The sequence below is a fragment of the Micromys minutus genome (assembly GCF_963924665.1).
Source record: "Micromys minutus genome assembly, chromosome: 27".
In the NCBI taxonomy this organism is placed as follows: Eukaryota; Metazoa; Chordata; class Mammalia; order Rodentia; family Muridae; genus Micromys; species Micromys minutus.
Genome location: NC_137962.1, coordinates 2,436,965 through 2,458,497, shown reverse-complemented (window position 1 = coordinate 2,458,497; position 21,533 = coordinate 2,436,965).

The following is a 21,533-nucleotide window of genomic DNA, read 5'->3' as shown; positions in this document are numbered from 1 at the left end:
TGATCTATGTTCTAGGGATCTAAACGTATGTCCTCATACTTACATAGCAATCAACTCCTTGGTCCAATGGAACTGCCAGGTCTAGCATAGTCCCTATTTCAGGAGCAAAGCCAGCAGGACATGTGTTTTCTCGATTGCTGAAGGTTGCTGTAGACATAAGGCTAGTTTGTATAATAATATATATATTTATGTTCTTCCTTTATGGAATGTTTTTCCAGTTGAGTTCAATGATTCCATGATAATCAGAAACACCATAGTTCCAGGAAGCAAGAATGTGTCTGGTAGTTCTCAGCAAAATGGTAGTGGTTTAACCTTCAGAACAGTCCTTAAGGCTGTTGGAAAGAACTCTGAAAATATGAGTTCAAGAATATGTAAATCAATGTAGGAACTGTTCTTTACAGAATTTCTCAGCTACACAAAAAAATTAGGATGCAATATGCAGGAAGGGCTTCATGGACCTGAAAGAGCAGAGGCAGCTTCATGAATGAGCCAGCCTTGTCAGAAAGATATCAAGGAAGGAGATAAAGAGATTTGGGGAGTGGTAATGTCAGAGCAAGATCTAATTCAGCTAAGTGTACTGTTTGTGTTTGCAATTGAACAAGGACTAGATTGGACTTTTATCCTGGAATAAACAACAATTCAGAAATGGAAGGCACACTTGTGATTCAGATCTTGAGTCTGGAAGACACAGGCTTTTGATCCAGAACTTGAGGAATAGTGGCCATGAAAAGCTTAGGTCCAGGCATGGTGGTATACCTTTAATCCTAGGAGATCCTAGCTAACAGATTTCTGAGTTCAAGGCCAGCTTGGGACAGAGAATGTTCTAGGTGAAGAAAAGCTTAGGTCCAGGCATAGTGGTACACATCTTTAATCCCAGCATTTAGAAAAAAAAAGCCATGCAGATCTCTGAGCTCAAGGTTTATCTACAGAGCAAGTTCGAGGTCAGCCAAACTTATTCATTGAAGGAGCTGAAAAAGAGAAAGCTGGTGATAATATAATAGAAGGCCCCAGCAGATAGCAGAACTTGACAGCTTCAGTCATGTGTCTCTGTCTTTAGAATCAAGGGACTAAGGTCATAAAATGATGATTCCTGGGATGATCAAAATGTAACATGGAGAAAATTATTTAATTGATAGGCAGTTCCAAAGGAAGTAGCTTATGCAAATAAAAGATGGTCTTTGGTCTGCAAGAGAGAGCTATCTCAAGCAGAAAGCAATCTTGAGCAGAACACAAAGCTGTCAGCTTGCATCTATCACCACTCCAAGTAATTCATCCCCTGCTCCCAGATATGCCTTCTTCAGGAACCTCTCCCAAGCTAAGGCTGGTCCTCAGCATGAAACTGTCTTCTCAGTGTCTCTCTCTCTGCTTTTCTTTGAGATAGGGTACTTTTTTCCCTCTGTTGGCTTTGAACTCACTATGTAGCCTAGACTGGCCTCAAACTCATGACAATACTTTTGTCTCAGGCTCATAAGTGCTAGGATTATAGGCACAAGCCAACACATCCACCTAGGACAGTGGTTCTCAACCTTCTTAATGCTGAAAAACTTTAATATGGCTCCTCATGTTAGAGTGACCCCTGTTGTGGTCTGCCTCCCACCCCACTGTATAGCTATAGCTATTTTGTTCCCTGCCTGCCAGCTATTTCATATAGTTGCTGTAACATGCCTACCAGCCATTGACACAGAAGAATAACTTGACTCAGAGTAGGGTCATGCTGACCACATGCCCTGTTATGCTCTGTATGAGATTGTTTAATCTTGAGAAATTCCACAAAGCTTTATGTGAGACCCATCAAGTTAAAGGTCAATATGAACTGGTATGTGTGAAATGTCTTGAGTCAGAGCTGACCACCGGGCAACACTGCACCTGCATATGAGCTCATTGTGTTCTTATGCTTTTTCCTTTATAAGCCTGACCTGAGAAATGTTTGTGGTCATAGCTCAGATAATTCGGAGCTACATCTCTGATATGCTTAGCATTAGGGTGTATTAGAGTGTATTTCAATAAACCATTGGTGTCCTACTGACATCAGTGTTCCTGTGGTTTGTGGAGCAACTCTAAGACACCCCAACCATCCCCAACCATAGAATTATTTTTGTTGTTACTTCATACTTGTAATTTTGCTACTGTTATGAATTGTAATGTAAATATTTGATAGTCAACTCCCAATGGGTCATGACCCACAGGTTGACAACCACTAAATTAATCTGATGTTTTCAAAACCACCTAGCTTTATGTTTTCACCAGAAAGTTGTGCATGGGAGTTATGATTAGTAGAAGGTACAGAGTCCGGTGGTGCTCAGGACCTTGTAAAGTCTGTCACTGTCTAACTGCTTCCTAGACAAATGATTTTTAGCTAATTATTTACCCTCTAGGAACAGACACTTCAGTTTTTTTATGAAAACATACTTAAAACCAGGTTTTGTTTTATGGGAATGTACTTCAAACAAGCATGTGAAATATACAAATATTGTAATACATTCAGTTTAACATTTATTGAATGCTTAGTGTATTCTAAACATGATTTTAAATGTGTTAATTCATCATATTCCACAATAACCCTACAAGGCAAGAATTTACTGAGAGTTTTTATTTTAATTTCAATAGTTCTTTATACAGATGAGAAAACTGAGGAACAGTAAATCTGTGAACTTGACAGAGTATAGACACAGTGACTGAGGTAGGTTTCAAACCAGATATTCTGGTAACAGGACTCTGTACTGTATTGGTGTAGGTTTGTCTGCTAAAGTCAGGCAGGGCCCAATGTCTGGTTCCTCCTCTCACAACTTTAATTCCTCCCTGTCCCCATGAACTGTAGGGCTTTCAGGGCTTTGAGGTGTCTATTCATATCCCCCAGGAGACTGTTTTATTCAGAGTAGTATATAACTCAGGTCTTCATCCAACTCTGGGGAAATTGAAAATGTTTCCAGTGAGTCATAAACTAAATGAAATAAATCAAACCATATAGAAACTTGAGCAAACTTGGATATTCGGACCTATTCAAGTGAAGCAGCCAGTCCCCAACTCTAACAGAATTGCTAGTAGGAAGCAGGACCGTGTAGTGTAAACAGACTTTGCTCTTTGACTCAAGACAACTCAAGTGAAGTATTGTAAGTTTTAAATAGCAACTTTAAAGCATAACAGTACTCTTCTCAAATCAAATGACATATCATATTGGCTATCGTTCACAGGCCACCATTTTCTAGCCTCTGACCTGAGCCACAATTTAAAAGATGGTCCTCCCAAGTACAGTGAATTGAGGATCAATGGAAGTGACCTCATTCCCTTAAATAGTGCCCCAGCATGGCCTCAGTTTCTACTATTTTAAATTTATTCTCCAAGGTAAAATTAAACTTTTTGTGTTTATTAAGACTGAAATGTCTTAAAAGGAATGAAAATTTTCAATTCCCCCCTAGGAAGCAATCTGGGCTCCTAAGACAATGGCCATTGATCAATGATGACCCTTACTTAGAGGGGATAAGTCTGGAGCTGAACCTACTCCTAAGACACCTGGGCAGAGGATATGACAAGGCCAGAACTGAGCTGTTCTCTGAAACTCTTCAAGGTCTCACCAAATATAATGAAACTAAATTAACAAGTAATCAGAAATGTACTAATGCCACTGTATTGTACTGTGCGGTGGGGGCCCCACTCTGCTCCTCCAGGGGAAGCTAACCTCCTAAAATCCATCCCCATGATATGGAAAAAAAAAGGATCAGGCATTCAAAACTTTCAAATAAGAGGCACAGTAAGAATGTCTGAGTAGATGGGAGTACAGCAATGGAACCATTCCGCCACTGGCTCTGGTGTCCCAACCTTCTCTTCCAGGCCTAATAGGGAGGAAGCAATGCTGGGAGCTGACAGCAGAAGAAAGGTCTCTCTGGCTCTTGCTATTTCAACCACAGGAAATAAGGAAGGAGAGGCGTGTGCATGGTAGAACAGGACTTGCAGAAGTGAAGAAGGAAAGACGGGAGTGAGGAGGGAGTGAGAGCCGGTGATCTGGCATCAGACTTGATGACTCATATGGAGGAGGCAGGATGCTCTACTGCATGCCATCACCTCCTTCCCCGGAAGTCATAATACAGGCCTGGCCCTTTGTCAAAAGGCACAGACCAACAGTCTAGTAGATCAGGAGCTTCAAACTAACACCATAGAAGAAATGGACATTGGGCATTAAAATACTGTCCCAGATTTGATCTCAGAGATGCAACTAGCCATTTCGTCTCCCTGGAATTTAGATAGGAGAGTGTCTTAGTTAGGGTTTACTGCTGTGAACAGACACCATGGACAAGGCAACTCTTATAATTGGGGCTAGCTTACAGGTTCAGAGGTTCGATCCATTATCATCAAGGCAGCAGCATAATGCAGGAAGTGTGTCCAGGCAGGCATGGTGCAAAAGGATCTGAGAGTTCTACATGTTCATCAGAAGGCTGATAGGGGAAGACTGGCTTCCAGACCAGTAAGTCAAGGGTCTTAAATCCCACTCTCACAGTGACATACTTTCTTCAACAAGGCCACACCTTCAAATAGTGCCACTCCCTGGGACACTCATATACAAACTATCATGGAGAGCCTTAATACATGACAAATGAAACAATTTAGAAGATGTTCCTGCTTTGAAGCCCCCATCTCATTAGTTCCATCCCTGCTCTAAGTTCCAGACCCTGCCAGTGCCTTCTGCTGGGCCATCTAACTCCAGCTTCATGTTGACTCTAATCTCTCAGGGATGACAATGGAATACGTCCCACTGACTGCACTGCCTTGTTCTCTCCTGCAAAGTGCATCTCCTGAAGCTGTTACTGCTGTCAGTCCCAAGCAGCCAGCACTATGCAGTCCATAGAGAAATGAGCAGGAATAAAAAGAAAAGAAAAGGTTTTGGCTGTGCTTGGCCCAAGAATATTGCTTAGATATCTCACTGTGGCATTTATAAGACCCTCAGGGATTTGGGCCCAAGCTCTCTGTTTTCCCCTTTACTAGAATCTGTCTTTGCATAATCTGATTGTCTTAGACACGGGAGGAAAGAGTTTGTTTGGCCATAGGTCGAAGTCAATCATCAAGGGAAGGCAGGGCAGGAACTTGAGGCGGGAACCTGTCGGCAGAAATCAAAGCAGAAAATCTGGAGAAACATTGTTTACTGACTTTCCTGACTGACTAGACCTGCTTCCTTCCTTCCTTCCTTCCTTCCTTCCTTCCTTCCTTCCTTCCTTCCCTTTTTTCCCAATCAGACCCACCTTCCAGGAGTGGTATCACCCACAAGGGGCTGGGTGCTCCCACTTCAATCAGTAATCAAGAAAATATCCCACAAATGTGTCCACAGCCCAGTCTGATGGAGGCTGTTTCTCAATCAATATTCCTGCTTCCTTGGTGACTCTAGTTTGTATCAAGTTGACAAAAACAAACCAGCACACTTTCCTTCTTTCTTCCCTGTGGTTGAAACACCACTTATCTCAGAGCCTTCTGTCTTCTCTTGCTTTGATTTCCAGCATCACCTTCCTCCTGTCAATCATCCCAAAATGAGCCTCTTTGGTCTCAATGGAAAACCCCAATGCTGGCTGAATCCTTGCATCCCACACCCTGGAACTCATAGGCTGAAATCTCCAACCTCAAGAAGACCATAGGAGATTGAGCCCGAGAGCTGGTTTAGTCACAGAGGCACTGAGAGAGACACCATCCCAATTGCCCTGTTGAGGACACAGAAAAAAATATTAATTTTGAAGCATGAAGTCCAGATCCTCCTCAGAAATTGGATCTACTGGATCTTCAACTTCCCAGACTCCAGATGGTGAGCCAAAGTTTCTGCTTTGTCTGACTAAATTTCTTTGATTCTTAGCACTGCTGTGCTAAGGGGTGATTCTGAATCTCTAAGTACTGCCACTCAGCCACCTTTTGATTGGGAGCTCGGCTTATCTGTTACTGTGCCCTGTGACTTTGGCTTCTTAGAGAGTGCTACAAGGACATTTGGGGGGAAAAAAGGTCAACTCTTGATTCTGCCAACTCATGCTGGGGTGTGTTTTCATTCTCCATGGATCCCCCTTATTCTGCTCTTTTCCCAAATCTACCTTGTTTTGCTTCTGGATAGTTCAGTGAACCCTAGACCTCCTTTCTGTGTTTCATTATTTAAGACTAGGAAGGAAGGTCTGCAGCCTCCGGGCCAGCTGCTTTGCAGGCCACTCTTCATTTAATTCTCCTGAACAGCATCCATTCTCCTGACATTGAAGATTCAGAACTGCAGACGACTTTCTCAGAGCAGAAAGTAGAGCTGCTCCAAGCCCTACATTTTTGTCAGCCCTTGTCCTTTACAGTGATTATCTTAAGTCGTATAATGCCTGAGACATTGGGAGACAGGGAAAGCATGTCAGACAGCTGAATACCCGTCAGAAGGAGCTAATCATGCCAAAGACCAGCTTTGACACCACAGGGTAAACTGAGGCAGGCAGCCAAAGCTTCCTCCCAAATGACAGGGGCAAGCAATTTACAGGGTCAGCACTACTGATGTAATAAAACTTAATTATCTGGGACTGGCAAGAATGTCCAGTGAGAGTTTCTGAACTCTTTTCATTCTTAAGTGGCCAGCAAGAAAGAAAAGGACAGAGAGAAGTCATGCATAAACACACACACTCACACACACACACACCACACACACACACACACACGCACACACACGAACACACACAATGGTCAGGCTTGACTACCTGTTTCACCAGTTTCACAAGTGCACATACACACTCATATGCACACACATATACCTACATATATGTATGTACAGACATATAGACAGATAGACATATATACATTTGGTGGATGGAGTAGAGCCCCAATAGTCATACTCAGTCTTTTTATACTTTCTTAGACAAAAGTTCTTTATAAAATTATCTCACAGATAAAACATTACACAAAAGGGGAGTTACACAAGGATGTTGATAGTAAGTTCAGTGTTTCATGCTAGAAGCTCATTATAAGTTCAAAGCACCCATTTCACAGGGCCTTGCTTTGTCACAGTGCACACCTGGGGCCTCATCCTTGGACCTGACCTAGAATGAATGTTTTTCCTTATCACAAATCTGTCCCAAGCCTATTTCTCTTTCTCAGTGTAATTTATGAAAACTCATTGTTTTTCTTTTTATGCAGCCTTTACTTACTATTTTATGAGGAGTGGACATATTCTATTTTTGATTTTAACTTAATTATATCTTTCTGGCAAAACAACTAAAACCATCTTTTTAAATTATCTTCCTAAAATTATTTGAATCAAATCAGGATTTCTACAAAGTCATTAATTCATCTAAACAGCATCAATTCATGAAAGTTCATTTTCATCCAGAAAGTACTGATACCAGGCTATAGGCAATGAGGGACTCTTGGGGTCCACTCACACCAAGACAAATAAATGAAGACTCTGGCAATAAAAAACACAAGAAAGCATATCAGCAGCAAGAAAAAAATCCTGGGACAAAGTCTCTGTGGTCGTGCCTCACATCAGAATGCACACATAGCAAGCAAAGCAAGATGGTGAGCCATCTCCAGGGAGCTCACTTGCCCACTGCAGCTTTTCCTGCATAGCACCTGTCATCATCAACTTTTGGGTGCATGAGAAATACCTGCAAGTTATAGTAACCCTTCTCCCTAAGACACATCACCAAGATGACCATTAGGATTTGTTCACTGTGGAACTTTCTAATTCATCAGATCCACACTCATTACAACCCACCTACGCTTCACATCTCTTCATATTGGTGCTTAACACTAGGGTGAAAACAGGTGGATACAGCACTAGATGCACAGTTTCGTTGCAGAACACATACCTAGACTGCATGAGATGCTAGACTTGATCCCTAAAACTTCAAAATAAGCAAGCAAATCCAGCAAACAAACAAAGAAAATGAATCCATGGGCATACAGAAGAATGAATCAAATTTCCTTCTCACAGACCTCCTAGGTAATATGGGACCTGAGTTAATTTAAATCTCACTCAGAAGCAAGGGACTATTGGAGAAACAGCAAACTTGCCCTGGAAGCACGGAACAGAAAGCAGACAATTCCCAAAATTCATATCAAGGATGACATCACAAGGCAGGAGGCTGAGAGGACAGTAAGAAAGGGATAAAACAAGGAGATAGTGGGGGTGCAAGAGACAAAACTTTGGAGCTAGCTGCCTGGATTAATTAATTAATTGTTAATTAATTAATTATTCCTCTGCTGTTTCTCCAGCTGAGAGAGGAAATGAGTTACTCCTTGTAAAGTTCTAGACGGGCAAGCTGACAACAGAGTAAGCATTTGGTAGATGACTGATAAACTATGACACAGGAGTATAGGATGCATGGGTAGAGAAAGAAGGGTGTGCACCTATGAGACTGTCGCTCAGAACTAGAGATGGACATGACAAATGGAGACCAGGACAAATGCTAGATGGCTAGAGAATATAATGTACACACGGGAAGGAACCAGAGGCAGAAACAGGCAGAGGCAGAACTGAATGGAGGTAAGTCAAGCTACTATGGAGAAGCCACATCACCTATTGTGTGACTATTTCCTTTCAATTGAAACACACTCTTAGGGAGAGAGGCTCCTTAGTTCTCAGGAGGTAAACAAAATTCACAAGCCTCAGGAAGTTACTAAAACTTAGAAGATTCACAAAGCCCCTCTCCACAGTTCTGCAAGCAGTAATAACTGTAGATGAGAAGGGACTCAGCAGGCAGCCTATGGAGTAGCCAGCAGTTGCTGTGACTAAGATGAGTAATAATACCACAGGTAAATACTACCACAGTCCCTCCTGCCATCCGCCATTTCCCCAGGTCTGATTAATCATCTTTAAAAAGATATGTACACACTCTGCTTGGCTTGCCTCTCTCCCAAGAGACCACAATGTATTTTCTCAGAGTGTTCTTATTTGTAAACCATTCTGAGATTTTAACTGACTCCAGGAGTAAAGCCAGGCACACCCAGGAGCCACAAACTTACAGAGCAGGTCCACCCAGTCCCAGACACCCAACAGGATTGCTGAGGGCCTCTGGGACAGGCCAACCTCCATGCTATAATTGTAGGTGTGGAAGTTCCTTTTTCATATTTAGAAAACTTCCTTTAACATTTGCATAATTGGGATGGTGAGACAGCTCAGAAGGAAAGAGCACTGCCAAGCAAGTCTGATGACCTGAGTCTGTTTCTTGGAATGACAAAGGTGGAAGGAGGCAACCAACTTCAAGCTGTCCTCTGATATCTACACAGGCACATGCTCATACACACACACACTAATAACATATTTTAATTGAATAAACAATCTGTGTGCCTTATAAAAACATTAAAAATACATCCAAGTGTTGTAAAAAAAAAAAAAAAAAAAAAAAAAAAAAAAAAAAAAAAAAAACAACAACAAGTCAAGTAGAAATCCATAGTTAAGTTATGCAATATTCTTAACTATTAATCTTTGGCTAATCTGTCTGCCATATAGCCTTGAGAATTTCTCTGTATGAATCGCTACATTTCTTAAAAATGTGTAATCTCACTGGTTGTTGTTGTATTTGTTTATTTGTGCATGCATGAAATTAACCAGAGTGAGAGCGTTTAGGCCACATGCATTGGCAAATGTTGCAAATAAAGGATTCATTTGATCCTCATATTTCACAGCTTGAGAAGCAGAATAAATACGTCTATGTCCTGGGGTTGTTTCATACTGCTTTATCCTTCTCAGCAGCTGACTGGTGCTTCACCGTACAGTGGAACAGTGAGAATTCTGAAGATGTGTGCTTAGGTCCAGTGGCTTCACCACTGTTGAAGGAATACCTTGACTCCTACCACTGAAAGGCTTGGAGAAAGATTTTTAAACAAAAATAGATTTTAGGACTAGGTAAGTCTCATCCATCCCCTGAAAGCCTCCTGGGATCAAGACTAGCTATGAATGTGACCCAACACAGATAGTAAGTTTACTTAAATTACTACATTTTATTGTCTTTGTAATGCTTTCATCGTTTCAAAAAGAAACTGCACACCCACTTCTTGTCTTCTGAGCACCCAGCAATTACTAAGTTACTTTCTGCCTCTATGATTTTGCATATTATGAACATTTAAAAAATTGGACTAGCACAGTGTGTAGTCCATTGTGATAAGTATCTCTTTCACTGAGCTTGCTTTTAAGGCTCACCCATGCTATAATACACACAACACTTCATTTTATGGCTCAATAAAATTATTTGAATGGATCTACCACATTTTGTTTAGCCACTCAGCCACCAGGGACACTGAGTTACCTCAAGTCTTTACTATGCTTCAAGTTCTGTGAACATTCGGGTGTAAGTTTTAAGTGACAGCATGTGTCAGTTTTTTAGGCATATACTTGTCCTTGAGAACCCAGTGCCTCGATAAGGAATAAGGATTCCAAATAACTAAAACTTGGGGTTTCATAAATAATGTGAAATACCTCCTGTGGTGGTTTGACTAAGACTGGCCCCCATAGGTTTATACATTTAAATGGTTAGTCATCAAGGAGTGGCACTACTTGAAAGGGATCAGGAGGTGTGGCCTTGTTGGGGAAAGTATGTCACTAGGGGGTGCCTCTGAACTTTCAAAAACTTAATCCACACAAAGTGGTTGTTTCTTCCTGTGGCCTACAGATCTGCGTGTAAAACTCTCAGCGACTCCAGCACCATGTCTGCCTGCTGCCATGCTCTCAGTGGCCATCCTTCCTGCCATGATGGTAAACTTTTGAAACTGTAAGCAAGCTCCAATTAAATGTTTTATTTTTAAGAATTTCTGTGGTCATGGTGTCTCTTCACAGCAACAGAACACGGATTAAGACACTGTACTGGCTGGTTTTGCGTCAACTTGACACAGCTAGAGTTATCACAGAGAAGGAAGTGCCTGAATAACTAAATATTTGGTTATAAAATTTTACATTATAAAAATTTACATTACATTACAAAATAATAACACAATAAACATAATACAAACAGAGATGTCCTCTGGCCTCCACATGGCATCCTCCCTCCCCAGATCAGTATATAAAAATGCATCATGTTGGAGTTAGAAGCATAGAACATTCCAGTGGCTCAGTGTTTGTCTCATACATATAAAGCCCTGAGTATAGTCCTAGCACACACACAAAAATGAGTTAGGTATTATGTGAGACTAGAAGACAAGGATACTGTCATTTTGTTGGCTGATGATTCCAGAATTAAAGGGATTACCAAATTTCTACAAAGTTAGAGTTGAGAGGGTGACCTCTTACTGGGCAGTGGTGGCTCATACCTTTAATCACAGCACTCAGGAGGCAGAGGCAGGTGGATCTCTTGAGCTTGAGGCCAGTCTGGTCTACTGAGAGTGTTCCAGGATGGCCAGGGCTACACAGAGAAATCTTGCCTCATAAAACAATTTTAAAAACAAACAAAAGGAGCACATCAATGAGGGAAGATCCAAATAGGGGAAGGCACTAGACATTAAGAATCAGAGTAAGTTCCAGAGGTAAGAAGGGGGAAGGTTTTGTGTGTGTGTGTGTGTGTGTGTGTGTGTGTGTGTGTTAGAGAGAGGGGGATCCACATTATTGAACTACTAGTGGAAAAAAAAGAGTATTAGAGAAACAAGTGGAACACTTTGCATTTAACTCTAAGACAACCTGGTGGTGGTGGTTAGTGAACAGTGGCTTTCATGAAAGACAAAGACTAAATATATTGAGGGGTAAAACAAATATGTGAGCACATTTATTTATACCTGATTTACTTAGAACATGATTGGAGTGGCATACTCAAAATGGGCAACACAACTTTTTGAATACAGTTTTCCTTGATTGGAATTTTAAAAAACTGTATGGCCTTTGTAGTTTCATACATGGATGCCTTGTATTTTGATCCTGACTGCTCCCCACATCCAGCTCCTCCTGGATCCATCCTACATCCTCTTTCCAACTTCATGTCTGCTTGTTACTGACATGATCACTGAGCCCAGTTGGTCCTTCCAGATTAGCATGGGTGTCTGTCTGTACAGCCATCCACTGAAACATGGGCAGTCAGTCTACCACATGCTGAAGGAAACCTTCTCTCCCTCTCTAGCCACCACATACCCAAAGCTCCCCAGTCGTGGGAGGCCTCAGGAGGCCCTCTCCTATCCAATTTGGAGAACTAACAGCACAACAGAAATTTTTAAGTAGAGAAACTGGATGAATTGGGGGTATATAAAATTAGGTTAAATTTAAGCCACAGGATAATGCATAATCTTCATGCCAAACAATAATTTATTTTAAAGAGAACAAATGTTTCACTTTGAACTTCCTAGCACTGGAACAAACATGGAGGGAGGGAAGTATGCTCAGCCTTGAGCTTCTCAATGGCCGAGACAGATGTGTTTTCTAGTCTTTCACGTAGAGGTAAGAGGTTTAAGAAGTAAAACGTGTGAAGCTCTTCTTGGAGGTAAGCACAGATCTTAACTGTGGTTTGTTCTTCTGGGTGAACAGAATCATGTAGGATTTCCTAGTGAAAGACTGAAGAACCGGTGTGCACATCTCCATGCACTTGGCCCATGCACAGGGCCTGGGATGGCTGAGGAGACAAGAAAAGAATGTGAACTCAAAGAAATGGTGAGGAGGATGTGCCTCAGGAAAACATCAGATGTATGAGACAGGAAGAGATGTTGACAAGAAGACAACCAACAATAAACCCTCAGATGGGACAATGACTTCAGGAAGCCGTGAGTCCTAGGAGCGGAGGAGACGCTGTAAGAGAGCATCGGTGAGCTTCACAGAAAGTGACACTGAGTTTATTCCAGTTTCACTGCTTTAAATTATATTTTAAAAATAACTTTAAAATTGTCCTATATGTGTTCTGTATTTGCATCAGTTTCTTCCTCTGTCACCTCTTCCAATCCCTGGCATGCCCATCCCTTCTCCCTTTCAATTCATGGCATCGTTTTCTTTAATTAAATATATATGTAGTGCTCGCTTTGGCAGCACATATACTAAAATTGAAACGTTACAGAGATTAGCATGGACCCTGCGCAAGGATGACTCACAAATTCGTGAAGTGTTCCATATTTTCTAAAAAATATATATGTATGTAAATATGTATAAATATTTAATATAAACATATATATATCAATATTTATATATTTCAAATATATATGAATGAGTAAATATTTAAGAGGAGCCTGCTGAGTCTATTTAGTGTTGCACATGTATATGTTTAGGGCTGACCACTTGGGATTAGATCAGCTATGAGGAGCCTCATTCTTGGAAGAGTAATTCTCCCTCTCTTAACTGTCATTAATTACCTATAGTTTAGCACCTAGAGGTAGGACCCCGTGAGATTTCCCATTTTTATACCAGCATGTCAGCGGCTGGTGTCATTGTTCAGGTCTCATTCAGGCAGCCATGTCGTTGAGATTTCAGGTTCCCTGACATGTGGAAGACACAATCTCACAGCATCTGTCCCCTTAGTAGACCTTGTTTCCAGCTGAAAGACTAGCACTGTCCAGCTGGATAACCTAGGGCAAAGGTAACCTTCAATTCACTTATCTGCAAGCTGGAGAGATGGCGATGTCCCTCCTGTAATATTGAGAAGGCAGCTGTATGGTGTTCTCAGGGCATGTGTTTGGGGTCTGAGCTCTAAAAACCTGGAACTCACAGACATAACTTATGCAGTCACTTTGGTGCTCTGAAGTGGGATCTAAACAGAGGGTGGAGTCACCTAATTGGTTAGCCTGATGGAATGTGACCATTCTCTCTGGGATCTCAATGTAATACTTAGGTCTTTCTTCTTTGCAATGATTTAAATTTTGGAATTCTGCCTCTCAGAACTCATCCTCTGGCTTCAAAACTACCTGTTATTTTTCAAATTTAACTTAATGTAATTTTGTGCATGTGGATGAGTGCTTTGCCTCACATATGTCTCTGCACTGTGCCTATGCCTGGTGCCTACCAAAGCCAGAAAAGTGGTTAAGATTCCCTGGGATTGGAGTTACATATGATTGTAGTTGGGGGCTGTCTTGTGGGTGCTGGGAATTGAACCTGACTCCTCTGAAAGAGCAATTAGTACTCTTGACTGCAGAGCCATTTCCAAGCCCTGGATACCATATATCTTAGTAATCACAGATTTCACTTCCTAAGTTCAGAGTTCTGTGTGTTTTGACTGCCAGTGGCCATGAGAATATTACTGGTCCTGAAGTTAATCAGGAATATCCTTCACCCTATCATAGCTTATGTCCCCTCGGGAATCACCCCCAAATGCCGCCCTTTCCTTTGCCCTTTTCTGAGTTGACCAGAGTTCCCTCAGTCATTCATTCACTTGTCATTCTTCATAGAGACTCATGGATCTAGCTAGTGTCTTCAAGGTCACTTAAGGTAATTCTCCACTGACTGCTGTCATCAGCTGAATAACATTCCAGCTTCTATTTGTAAGGCACCGGCAATGGATAATTCATCAACCCCAAGATAGCACATTCCATTATTGCCTGTTAGGAAGCTTTCTTTATTAGCTTTGAAACTGAATTCCCTATAATTTCTCTTCACTCACAGTGGACTAGCAAAAAACAGAGGTGTGGTGGGAGTTCTCAGTCCAAGCAACATGAAATGTTTTATCACTGAGGTTGTTTGAAATTTCCAGTGCACAATGCTTATTTACACATATACATTCTGCAACTTTTATCATCATTTTGGAATTCTCTACATTGAACACATTTCCTTGTTGTCTGTGCCTGGGAGGCCCTGCCTCATCAGGCCTGCCTTCTGGGACCACATAGGAAGCCTGATTTCTATTCTCTCGAATAGAACCCTTTCCCTATGGAAGGGAAGCCGGGGAAGCCCCTAGACACCCCTGATTTACCTGGTTATTCCTAAAACGCCGTCATCATGGTGATTAGCCTTCCCTGAAGAGATGTGTGTCAGTTAACATATGCGTCATTTATAATGCTTTAAGGTTTGCCTGTCATGGAAAATCAACTCAAAGAGGCTTAAACGATGAAGGGGGTTTACTGAGGCTGGCCAGCTTCAGGCAAGCTTTCATCCATGCACTCCTAATAGTACTGGGGAGACTTCCCTCTTGTCATTTTCTCTGCTTCTTTTCTTAGTTATCCTCAGAATGACTTCATTTTGGGAAGTGGCTAGCCTCCTGGTGCTCTTAGTCTTTAATCCCCCTCTGAGGAAAAGAGAATATTTGCTCCTCAATGTCTTAGTCACTGTTCTTTTGCTGTGAATAGACATCATGACCACAGCAACTCTTATAAAGAAAAGCATTTAATTAGGGTTTGTTTGCAGTTTCTGAGTTTTACTCCATCATCCTCCTGACAGAAAGCAGGGAGACTTGGTGCTGGAGAAGTAGCTGAGAACTCTGCATCTGGATCTGCAGGAGCAGGGGAAAGAGACTGTGGCTTGGAATTGGATTCTTTTGAAATCTCAAAGCCCCACGCCAATCCTCTTGCCACCCTTGCTCCAAGAAGGCCACACCCCCTAATCCTTTCAAATAGTGTCATTCCCTGGTGACCAAGAATTCAGAGCTATGAGCCTATGGGAGCTATTCTCATCAAACCACCACACTCAGCCAAGAGCAAAAACACAGAGTCCTACACCACTCCTCAGTCTCTTAGGTCACAAGCCCGAGCTGTCCCTCTTCCTCTGCTGGGGAGATACAATGGAGGCTGAAAACTATTTCTTTTTGCTATGGCTGCTGAAACAAAACATCACAGACAAGATGGCTTGATCTGCAAAAGACTATGGTGTGACATACCTGGAGGCTAGAAATCTATGATCAGCACCAGCAGGGTTGTCCCTCCTGCAGGACATAGAAAAAACTGTTCTAGGCCCACCTTCTCACCATGTTGACAGCCAGACAGCTGTCTCTTCTTGTAACACTCCACATGTTCTTTCCTCTGTGTGCATTGCTTTTTCTTCACCTGGCTTTCTTTTTATTAAGCCACTATATTTGTATTGGATCAGATACCAACATTAACCCACCATGACTTCATCTTAAGTAATGATATATGTAACCATCTTGCTTGATATTAAGGTTGCCTCCTGCAGTACCATGTGCTGTGGGGCATCAGTGTTCTAACTGGTTAGTGCTCAGTGTCGGTGTAAGACACTGGGGTTAGGATTCTCACTCATCCCTATAGAAGAACACTGCACTAGCCATCACATAACCTATTATAAAACTTGGACCCTGAAACTGAGCACAGGCTATGGGTATGTTTGATGCATATAGTGAGGAGTAGACTAGATTTGAATTTCTCTCTAACAAGCTTATACCACTATGACGGGACAACCCTGAGCACTGTAACCTTCCCAGAAGCCACTCCATGCAATGGCAGAAATGTCTATATGGGTAAGTCACCGTATTGGAAGCCTTAAAAAGTCAGCAAAGGGAAGACAAATCAATAACATCTCAAAAGTCTATTTATGAGCAAGACCTTGGTTGGAGAGATGGCTTAGTGGGTAAGATACTTGCTCTGAAAGTAGGAGGAGTTCAAATCCCCAGGCACCTACATTAGAAAAAAAAAAAAAAGTTCCACGGCCAAGGCACCTACATTAGAAAAAAAAAAAAGTTCCACGGCCAAGGCACCTACATTAGAAAAAAGAAAGTTCCACAGCCATGAGTACCTGTAACCTACACACTGGGGAGCAGAAAGAGGCAGATTCGAGGAGCTCACTGGCCAGCTACCATATGCTAAACTGTTAGGCTCAGTGAGACACCGTGTCTCAAAACGTGGGATGGAAGCAGGCTGTGAGATGCCTGGACTCCTGAATTTGAGCACTCATAGTCACACCGGGAAACAGATACAATTCTTGAAAATTGTTCTTTGGCCTCCACTTGTGGGAGCTTGGTACACCACACCCACCTTCCTACCCACATCCACCCTCCTACCCACACCCACCCTCCTACCCAATCCACCCTCCTACCCACACCCTCCTACCCACACACACCCTCCTACCCACACACACCCTCCTATCCACACCCACCCTCCTACCCACACACACCCTCCTACCCACACACACCCTCTTACCCACACCCACCCTCCTACCCACACACACCCTCCTACCCACACCCACCCTCCTACCCACACCCTCCTACCCACACCCACCCTCCTACCCAATCCACCCTCCTACTTACACCCACCCTCCTACCCATACCCACCCTCCTACCCACACCCACCCTCCTACCCACACCCACCTTCCTACCAACACCCACCCTCCTACCCACACACACCCTCCTACCCACACCCACCCTCCTACCCACACCCACCTTCCTACCAACACCCACACTCCTACCCACACCCACCCACCTCCCACACCCATTAAAATGTTATACAAAAATAACATAATAATGTAAAAAGCAACCAAGAAAGACACCTGATACCCTCCTCTGGTCTATCAAGTACCCATGCCTGTACATACATGTACACATAACACACACACACACACACACACACACACACTAACTGCTTCTAGAACACACGTCCCCTTTATCTTTCACAGCCTATCCAAATGTTTTCTCTGTGCTCAGTGTGCCTTCCTGGGCCTTTCAATGGACTGAAACCATCTCAGCCTCCTCCCCCATGCCAGCCTGAGCCAGACAATCCCTCAGTCAGGGCTCCAGGATGTATCAGGTGCGGAGTTAAGAGCAGACCATCAAAAGCTCAGTACAGCCACTAATGGGGACCAGAAGGGAATAGATTCCATTTACGTGCCTGTCCTGTAATATACTGTGACAATCCTAAGTGCCCTTGAAGACAGGGACCCATGACAGCCTTTACACATTGCTGATAGGATGTCTGGAGTTAACTTAGAAAACTGAATGTTCCTCGGAGGGTTAGGCTAAACCATTCAACAAGCCAATCATACATTACTTACTTTCCTTACTGCTGTGACATAGTGCCTGTTCCCCGCATCCTGAACAGGGAAGGTTGACTGTGGCTCACAGTTTGAAGGGACAGCCCACCATGGTGGAAGAGGCATAGTGGGAACACTGCACGGGTGTGTTCTCCATCAAGCATCGAAATATGGATGTTAGTGCTTGACTCATTTCCTCCTCAATCTATGTCATGCTGTCACCCGTGTTCAGTGTGGGTCTCCCCTGCTCACCTGCTCTTCTCTAGAACGCCCTCAAAGACACGCTCAAGGGTGAATCTCCATGGTCATTCTAAGTCAACTGAAGGTGACGATTAAGATAGGTCATCACACATACTTAGCATCTGTGATGTGTCATGTTTCTGGACAGTATCTAGGAATAAAAACAGGGACAGAAATGTACCCCTACCGTCCAGGCTCATAGTCTAGCAGGAAAGACAGACATATGTTTCTTTGATGAGATGCATGTGAGTCTGTGTTAACAGCAAAGGCAGAAGGGAGAGGTGATCAGGGACTATGAGCATTACCATGATCCCAGACCTGGTCTCTGGGGGAGGGCAGTGTAGGGGCCTCAATGATGGGTGGTAATCCAGGTTTGCAAGCTACATGAACTTGAGCAAGTTCTAATCCTTGAGAACTTCTCATTTTAAAAAGGTGGCATGTGGCCTGGCCAGATGGTTCGGCTAGGAAAGGTGCTCATTGTCAAGCCTGACGGCCTGGGTTTGATTGCCAAAACCTTCATGGTGCTGGCTCCTGAAAGCTGTTCTCTGTCTTTCATACACAACACACACACAGACACACACACAGACACACACACACACACACACACACACACACGATAGATAGACAGACAGACAGACAGATAGATAGATAGAGTTTTCACATGAAAATTAAGCACATATTAAAACCTGGCACACATATACAGGAAGCACCGGGGACTAAATAAAGGTAGGCAAAGACACAAGACTCTGTGTCAGTGACAAACCAGAGCATGGTAATTCAGAGCAGAGCCCAAAAGATGACCATGGCTACAGAGCCAAACACGCAGCCTGCAGTCGCTCATTTATCAAAGCCTCCTGACACTAAGAGGCAGAGCGAGTGTACCACCTTCACTTAGTGCATCTGCATTAGGGCAAGGATTTGAACCCAGATCTTCACTCCAGAATCCAGGTTCTAGAACAGTCTATTCTGCAATGCTTCGAGGAAGCAAATAGTAGGAGAGGGGCTTTCTAGGGATCTGAGGGAGACAGTGTAAGGTCATCAGATCTGACGCTAATGGCCAGTAAGGTGGAGTCTAAAGCAGGCCGAGGGAGGAACTGAAGAAACTTCCACACAGCCCAGAAACAGAGGTCTGGCGCTCCAGTTCAGCTTCGTAGGAGTCCCTAAGATTAAGCCCATTCAGGAAGCTGCAGCCAGATAAGACATCAGCATTAAGGAGTGCCAGTCCCTAAGCTCAGCCCATTGTGTTATCTTCTTTATCAGCCACAGTACCTTGTGAGAGGGAGTGGCCCCACTTCACAGTTGGCAAAACATGTCCATAAGATTAAGTCATTGGACCAGGGTCACAGAAGCAGAAACAAAGTCTTTGATGCAGCCTGCCCCCAGATTTTCTTGTCTTTCACTTTTTGTGATCACCTGTCTCTAGCTTCAGTCTTTTCCTGTGGCTAATACCCTGCACTCAAGGTCATCTGGAATTTGTTTTTAGACCGCTGGAGTTATTGTTGCACCCACAGAGAATGTAGGTCTTGAAGACCCCTTAGCCATGCCTATGTGATAGGAGCATGAGAACCCTGCTCATCATGGTGAGACAGACCTCTGGTGGCACGGTTATATGCAGTTACATACAGAACCCCCTCCACCTTGTCAAAGGATAGAGACATTAGTATTCATTCAAGCTTGGTGCTCTTGGTATTAGCTTCTCCGTTCCTGCCCTGCTTCTCCACTCCCATCCTGCTTCTCCGTTCCTGCCCTGCTTCTCCACTCCCGTCCTGCTCTTCTCCTGGAGTAACTCTGTAAATGAGTTGTCTTCTCAGGATCTCTTTTCAGAACCCTAACTCAAGACATCCTTAGCCTCTTAACTACCCCCTCTACCCCTACCCAACTGCCCACTCCCACCCCACCTCCAGCATCATCCTTCTCCTAGGCATTCCTACTTGCTGCCTCACAGTCTCTGGGGACCAGAAACCAGTTACAACCCCCACTCCTCTCACAAGGCCTAGGTCTTCCCCAGGTTACCCTTCTATACACTCCTGGGACCACACTCCAGATGAGACCCCACCTCCACAGAGGGTATAGGCTGACTACTCAGGCTTTACCTTTTCCAAACTAGAGCAAGCATGACCCACCTCCCAGGGCGTGGGACAATGGGGTTGTAGTCAGAGACAGTTTAAAGGCCTTGTTCAGACTTGCGCTGGTGCTGAGGCAGGTACTTGGGTGTCTGGAGGGGAGAACTAGACAGACTACACCAGGGAAGGATGCCAAACTTGTAAGTAAAGGACCTTTGTAAAAAAGAGCAGGTCTAGGACTAACAAGTTTCTTAAGGGATATGTAACACAAAGTTAGATGCGTCCACCTAAGATGCATTGAGTCAAATTTCTTCCACCATTTGGTGTCATCTCACAAGGGAAAGATGCTAGTTGGTGCAGAGACACCTTTTGAGATGCTGACTCAGTAATTCCTCTATCTGGGTCCCTGTGAACTTGAGATAAAAAACTCATGTTACCATTGTCTACCACTTACATGTAGCTTTCTAACGATCATAAATTCAACTTGAGAGGTAGGGATGGGGAAGGGATAACAGCCCAGGAATGGCAGGGTGGTCCTGGTCCCTCTCTTTGAATTCAGTTTCCTCATCTGTAAAAGGGACATACCTCTCTCTCTCTCTCTCTCTCTCTCTCTCTCTCTCTCTCACACACACACACACACACACACACACTGCCCTTCAAGTTTCTTACACTTTTCAAAACCTCTCTATGATGTTTCCCTAGCATTCTCTTCCCTTCATCCCAAACCCTCCTCTGAAATATGAAGAGTCTTCCTGGCTGTTCACTCTCAGTTCACTCTCTCACGTTGCCTAGTTATGTCTACTTATCTCTTAAGGCTCAACTCAGGCTTCAATGTCCCAAAGAAGCTTTTCTGACCTTTTCCAGCTACTCAGATGGGTTGGATGCCCCTTCTCTGGATTCCTAAATAACGTTATATTCTTGGTCATGCGTCAATATATATATATATTCTGTTTTTTATACCTAGGCTAGACCTCGGATAGTATGGCCATATTTTATTCCTGAACTGTAAGACCTACCATAACATTAGACATTTGTTGAATAAACACCCAAACAGAAGGAAAGTGTCAAGAGAAAAGGAGCTAGCAAATAAGAGAAGAAACTGCAAATTGCCATTACATTTATGAATGGTTTTTCTATGACTATATTTTTGCATGCCTCTGGAGATTATCTTGAGGTGAGGTGACCTGCCCACTGTGGTCTTGGGTGGGATACTGGACTATATAAAAACCATAATGTGAGAAGGGCACGAGCTTTCCTCCGTATCTGCTTCTTGCCCGTGTATGTAAATTGACCAGCTGCCTCAGGCTCCTGCCATGATGAACTTTAAACTGTGAGCTGAACTAAACCCTTTCTTTTGTTGGGCTCTCCTGGACTCACCAGAAGTGTTAATAAGACACTGGTCCATCTGCTTCCCTCTGTGTCCCTTGAATCTT